Raw genomic sequence first — 6,624 nt, 5'->3', positions numbered from 1 at the left:
GAAAGAGAGGAGAAAAGAGTTTCGATCCGAGACTCTCAAAAAGGCAAGTCCTTGTTCTATTCGTTCTCTTTGACTCTGTGTTCGATTCATCTCTAGAAGAATTTTAGGGTATAAATTACAAAGAAAAAAATATTAGTTTGATTGTATGAATTAATCGGGTCATTATGACATATTTTTTTCTTTTATTTTATTCCATGAATTTAGTAGTTGTTCTTGCATATTTCTTGAGTTTGGTTGTTCTATTCATGGACTGTTCGGGCACTTTGGGATTTTGATATGGGTCTTAGGGATTTAGCTATAGAATTTCAGAGAATTGCAAGGCTTCAGATGGAAGGATGAGGGATAAGGTAGGAAGAAGTCAACTTAGAATTAGGCTTAGTTTAAGGGGCAGTCAGCTTTGCTGATTAAGTAACTGGGGATTGGTATCTTTTTATTTATTTATTGTATTTGGGCTTTGCATAATGTTCAGTGAGGACTCATGTGTCCGGATCAGTTGGCACTTATATACAAGCTGTCTAAGTTTCCTAACAGGAGAGTGCTATGTCTTTTTTTTTTAAGTTATGGGCCATATATCATAGTCTTTGCTTGATTTTTGGAGTCAATTAAATGTTGACTATTAATGCTTACTTGAAAGGTAACTACTGTAGTACTATTAAAGTAATATAATGAAATTGTTATTAGCATAGGTAACTATTGTAATACTATTAAAGTAATTAATGAAATTGTTTTATGATTTCAAGTTATTAATTTAATGTCTAGTAAAGCCTTACTTTGTCTTGAAAAATTAGTGTAGAGGATAATGCTTTGTTAATTGTTCAGGAAGTGATAAATGACTTTGTTTGTATTTTAAGTTATTAGCATGAGACTTTTAATAGCTTGAATTTTTTTTTTTTTTTTTTTTTATATATTTGGAGGGGTAATATAATAATTGATCATGCAAGAATTAATGTAAATATTGTTACTTGCATTACATTAATTTATTGCATGATAAGTATAAAAGCCTACGCCGCCATTTAAAATACACAGATAAATTCTAATAATAATGTATATCAATTTTTAGTATACATACTTGTGTAGGAATGTATAATGGAGGACCATTGTCAGGATATGGTCTTAGCAGTACCATTGTTAGGATATGGCTTGCTGATATATATATGGGCTAGCTATTAAGTCTAGACCTATACATTTTGTCATACCATTGTCAGGATATGGTTATAACCTTAAATTGTGCCATTGTCAAGATATGGCTACAGTTATTTAAATATATTTTAATTAGGTACCATGATACGAGCTTGAGATCTCGGGATTAATGGTTAGGGTTGGCGTATATTGTCAGGTGAGATGGGTAGCTGGATATAGGGATGTGTGTGCCCTGGTAGAAGAGGTACTCATGACCACCTTGTGTGCGCTTGCATGAGACCTACTATCCGGTTGAGGCTGTCTTATGATCCAGTGAGATTCTATAATATGTATACTTATGTATTTTGACCTACGTAGTTATTGTATGAATCGGACTAGGATGTATTGTTTATTAGGTCCCTGTTTGGGATGTAGTAAAAAAGGCTTGTTCGTGGGTTTTGACCCACCTTTGTTGTTAGCTTTTCAGATCCTCGACAGTTCCAGATGTAGAGTCAGTTCATGCAGAGCAGAGGCCAGACTTCAGCACTCTTCCGGTGTCATAGACATAGGACCTCCACTATGTTTTCGTTATTATTTATTAGTTCTGAGTTAGACATTTATTTATTTCATCTTTAGTTGGGATTTTTTTATTAAGGGTCCACATTGTATAGATTCCCAAGTTGTACTCCATAGATTTATTATTATTATGGAATTTTATTGGAGATTATGTTATCAGATGTTTTGTTATTTAATTATTAATTTAGTTTTCCCTTTCAGCGTTATTTATTTATGTTATTATTAATTGGCTGATATCCCCTGATCTTGTGCATGGACCTGATCAACCCGTGTTCCGAAATTAGGGGGTATTACAGTTGGTATCAGATAACTCCAGGTTCAAGTGTCTCTAGTGTTCGTTCGTATTAGACTTCCGCATAGCGTATTCTTTTATTAGAGCTTAAGTATAGGATTCATTGTATTCCTTTACGGTTCGCTTAAATCATACTTATGTCTATCTTTCGTGTTAACAGAATGGTTAATGCTGGAAGAATGTGGGAAAGACAGCAGAGGAGAGCAGCACGTAGACAACAGGATCGTCTGCAACGTTAGCAGGTTGCAAAAGAGCAACATCTGCCTAGGTTTGAGGAGGAAGAGGAGCAATAGCAAAATCAGAAGTCTCGGGATTAGAACGAACATCAGGGCAGGTATCCCGAGTACCCTCCTCAGTTAGCTGACATCATTGCTCAGGCTGTAGCAGCAGGCGTAGCAGTTGCACTCCAAAATCAACCATAGGTTCAGCAGGCACCTGTGTTAATACCGGTAGTTCAGGCTAGTCCTTGGGAGAAGGCTAAGAGTTCTTTCACAAAGGGGAGCCCACCTTAGTTCTCAAGCTCCACCGATGTGAGTGTGGCTTATTAGTGGAAAAAGGACATAAAGCATCATCTTAACTTAGTTGAGTGCACAAAGGTGCAGAAACAGATGATTGCTACCTTCAAGCTTGTCGGGGATGCACTCCAGTGGTGGGAGTCAGTTACGACCGTAGAGGAGAGGACTTCATTAACTTATGATCAGTTTAGTGCTCACTTTAATGAGAAGTACTTTCCATATGCAATCAAAACAGCTATAAAGAAGGAGTTCCTTAACTTAGATCAGGGAAACATGACCGAAGTAGAGTATGAGCAGCAGTTTACACGCTTATCTCTATTTGCTTCAGAAGAGGTGGATACCGAGATGAAGAAACGTACTAGCTTTGTTAAGGGGCTGACCTGGTCGATTAAGCGAGTCATTACAGGTGGTCCAACCTACACTACTTATGCTCAGGTTGTGGACACCGCTTTACAGCTTTATCAGTTGAATGTGGACTTTAGACAGACTAGGAGTGAGAAGCGGGGTGATAGAGACTCTGCTAATTAGCCAGCTAAGAAAGGATATGGTAATGGGCATAGACAGAATGGTAAGGGCAGATTTCAAGGACAATAGCCTTGGAAAAAGCACAAGAATGGCTCAGATGCTCAGAGAGATGGGGCACCTTTTCAAAGGCAGCAGAATGGGGCACCACAAACAGTTTAGGGTCAACCTCAGGGTAACCAGCACAAGAAACAATTTGGCCCTTTCAGAGGCTTTTGCTATGGTTGTGGAGAGCTCGGACACACAGCCAAGAGGTGTCCTAGGACTATGCAGGGACATCATATGCAGCAAGGGCAGCGACCACCATTACCCTTACCTGCTCCACAGGTGCCACGCATTCAGGGACAGGTGTTCCCAGCTTTACCAGTGGCACCGCCACCACAGGCACAGGCACCACAGCAGTTGCATTATAGTAGGGTGTATACCCACATGCCATAGGATGTTCAAACTTCTCAGGCTATCGAGGGTATGTTTCCTATACACGGTAGATATGGACGTGTTTTGTTTGATACGGGTGCTACACATTCATTTGTGTCTAGTACATTTGTTGCATTATCTGGGATGACTATACAGTTATGTGATCGACCTCGTAGTATTGGTACAACTATAGGTGTTACTTCTATTTTGCATGAGAGTGATGGACCTGTGACACTAGATATTAGTAGACTTAGATTTCTAGCCAACCTATTGGTCTTGGACATGCATTCTTATGATGTGATACTTGGGATGGATTGGTTATCTCATTACTATGCTCAGGTTAATTGTCACGATAAGTCTATTGTGTTTGCTATACCGGGTCAGGATATGTATATTATTGCCATGCCATATTCTAACGAGGGATCTAGCACTCATTTATTGTATATTGAGGAGGAGTCTGAAAAGGAAATTACTATAGTACTGGATAGTATACCAATTGTACAGGAATTTTCGAATGTGTTTCAAGAAATTCCAAGGTTGCCATCGAGTCGAGAGATAGACTTCGTGATTGATTTAGCTCCATGTACCACACCTATTGCTAGGGCACCATACAGGATGGCACCAATCAAAATGCGAGAGTTGAAGGATCAGATTCAGTAACTTCTCAGTCAGGGTTTCATTCGTAGAAGTACCTCACCTTGGGGAGCACCAGTGTTGTTTGTGAAGAAGAAGGATGGCTCACTTTGCCTGAGTGTAGACTACAGGGAGTTGAACAAGGTTACTATTCATAACACGTATCCTTTGCCCAGGATCGACGACTTATTTGATCAGTTAAATGGAGCTACTTATTTATCTAAGATTGATTTGCGATCTAGCTATCATCAGCTTCGAGTTAAGGAGCAGGATGTTCCTAAGATAGCATTTCTCACTAGATATGGATCTTATGAATTTCGGGTCATGCCTTTTTGGTTGACTAATGTGCCAGTTGTCTTTATGGATTTGATGAACAGGGTCTTCAGGGCTTACTTAGATCAGTTCGTCATTGTTTTCATCGATGATATTCTGGTTTATTCTAAGTCAGAGGAGGACCATGCTAAACATCTTTGCATAGTGTTGTAGACATTTCGTGAGCATCAGTTGTATGCCAAGTTCAAAAAGTGTGACTTTTGGCAGCAAGAGGTGAAGTTTCTGGGTCACGTGGTGTTAGAGAAGGGGATAGCGGTGGATCCAACCAAGGTCTTAGCTATTTTAGAATGGGGACAACTTACCTCACCCACTAAGATTCGCAGTTTTCTGGGATTGGCAGGATATTATCGCAGATTCATCCAGGGTTTTTTGAAGATAGCGGGACCACTCACCCATCTGACTAGGAAGAGGATACCATTTGTATGGGATAAGCATTGTCAGACTGCGTTTGACACATTAAAGAACAAGTTGACTTCTGCACCTATTCTAGCTACTCCCCAGAGTGGGATAGAGTATCTTGTCTACACAGATACTTCTTTGCAGGGTCTGGGATGTGTTTTAATGCAGGAGGAGCGACCGGTTTCTTATGGGTCTCGTAAGCTTAAGCCTCATAAGCTTAACTATCCAAAAGCACCATTTGGAGTTAGTAGTTGTGGTTTTTACCTTACGTATTTGGAGGCATTATCTGTTGGGGGAGTCCTTCAGACTATTTAGTGACCACAAGAGTTTGCAGTACCTCTTCACGCAGAAAGAGCTGAATATGAGACAACGTAGGTGGTTAAAGTTTGTGAAAGATAACCACTTCTCTATACAGTACCATCCAGGGAAAGCGAATGTAGTGGCAAATGCACTTAGTCGCCGACCTTATACTAGTCTTTCTGCAATGTTTGCTACAAAATGGAATGCTTTGAAGACTGTAAATGAGTTGTCTGATGCTTTTGTGGCGTACGTAGTAATTACACCTAATATCATCCACAAAATACTGAAAGCACAACTTATGGACCAGCAGTGCATCAATAGAGTTACGGAGTTAGTTTCTGGTGATGTCCTATTTTACTCTATTGGGGCAGATGGAGGTTTGAGGTACAAAAGAGGCCTAGTAATACCTTCTGTTGATGATTTGAGAAAAGATGTTATGACAAAGGTTCACAAATCTGAGTTCTCTATCCACCCAAGTGGAGATAAGATGTATCAAGATATGAAACGACAGTTATGGTGGGCAGGTATGAAGAGGGACATAGCCATCTTTGTCTCCAAATGTAGTACCTGTCAGATGGGTCAAGATTGATCATTAGAGACCGCATGGTTGCTTGTAGCCACGTCCTATACCGGAGTGGAAATGGGAGAGTATCTCAATAGATTTTGTTGATAGATTACCCAATTCCAACAGGAACCACAATTCTATTTGGGTCATTGTTGATAGGTTGACTAAATCAACTCATTTCTTGCCTATTCGCACTGATTTCACTTCAGAATAATTGGCGAGGCTTTACATTGTAGAGATTGTGAAGCTACATGGCATACCGATGTTTATTATATCAAACAACGATCCAAACTTTGTATCAGGATTTTGGGCGAGTTTCTAGCAAGCTTTGGGTACTGAACTACATCTTAGAACTGCTTATCACCCTTAGACTGATGGGCAGACCGAGAGGGTCAATCAGATCATGGAGGATATGCTTCGTTCCTATGTTTTTGATATTAAGGGCAACTGGGAAGAGTATTTGCCACTTGCAAAGTTTGCCTACAATAATAGTTTCCAGAAGACTATTGGTATGACACCGTTTGAGGCTTTGTACGGCCGACCATGTCGATCTCTTGTTTGTTGGTTAGAGGTTGGTGAGAGCAAATTTATAGGTCCTGAATTTATCAAGGATACCTTTGAGAAGATTGCTCTTATTCGTGATCGCATGCGCACTGCCCAGAGTAGACAGAAGAGTTATGCGGATCGTTGTACTTGCAGTTTAGAGTTTTAGGTAAAGGATCAGGTGTTGCTTAAAGTATCTCCCATGAAGGGAGTAATGCGTTTTGGGAAGAAGGGGAAGTTGTCACCACATTTTGTCAGTCCTTTTTATGATTACGGATCGGGTTGGAGCCATAGCTTATCAGTTAGCGCTTCCGGATCATCTATATCAGGTCCATAATGTCTTTCATGTGTCGACTTTGCAAAAAAATTTACGAGATGAAGATCACTATCAGCATATAGATGTTTGCGAG

This window comes from Cornus florida, unplaced genomic scaffold, assembly GCF_030987335.1.
Source record: "Cornus florida cultivar Cherokee Brave unplaced genomic scaffold, ASM3098733v1 CherokeeBrave_3.0.0_Hap2_Chr08, whole genome shotgun sequence".
Lineage (NCBI taxonomy): Eukaryota > Viridiplantae > Streptophyta > Magnoliopsida > Cornales > Cornaceae > Cornus > Cornus florida.
Note: the sequence above shows the minus strand (reverse complement) of the source record.